Source organism: Capra hircus, chromosome 16 (genome assembly GCF_001704415.2).
Source record: "Capra hircus breed San Clemente chromosome 16, ASM170441v1, whole genome shotgun sequence".
In the NCBI taxonomy this organism is placed as follows: domain Eukaryota; kingdom Metazoa; phylum Chordata; class Mammalia; order Artiodactyla; family Bovidae; genus Capra; species Capra hircus.
The window spans coordinates 74,580,944-74,581,542 of record NC_030823.1 but is presented as its reverse complement, the minus strand read 5'-3'; positions in this window follow the sequence as shown (position 1 = coordinate 74,581,542).

Here is a 599-nt window from a genome sequence, read left to right as displayed (position 1 = left end):
GTGAATTCCGTGCATTACCAGGAAGCCAGTGTACTGAAATCCTTTTGGTAAATATCAAAGTTCACACAGGGTAATGTGAAATCTCTAAATAATATCTGATCAGTGTTTTCACGTTAATACTCTGAATCCTTCATTTGATATTTGAGCACAATGCTATTAATAGCTGTGCAACTTCTTTGTGGTTGCACTTACTAAGTTTCCCAGTTTGAAGGGTTCAGAAATGGACCACTGAGGAGGAGAGATGAAGCCCCTTCTTTCTTCTTGCTGGCCAAGAAGTGAGCTGTTTCAGGGCCAGCCAGGTGAAGGCCATCAGCCTTCATTTTAACACAGCATCAATCTGACAGTTATATGTTCCTCTTAAAGAGGCACAGAGAATTAAGTTCCTTCTTGATAGTTTTCATATTTGTAGACATTTTGAAAGTCTAGTCAAGAATAAGTTTGTCAGATAAAGCTTCCTGAAAATCTTGAGCAGGTTATATTTCAAAGTAATTTTGTTTAGGAGGGTCTTTAAGAATGGCTATGAGAAAACCTGAACATAATCTCTCCCCAAAGATAGAAATAAATGGGGTAAAAAAAAACAAACCCACAAAACTACAAAA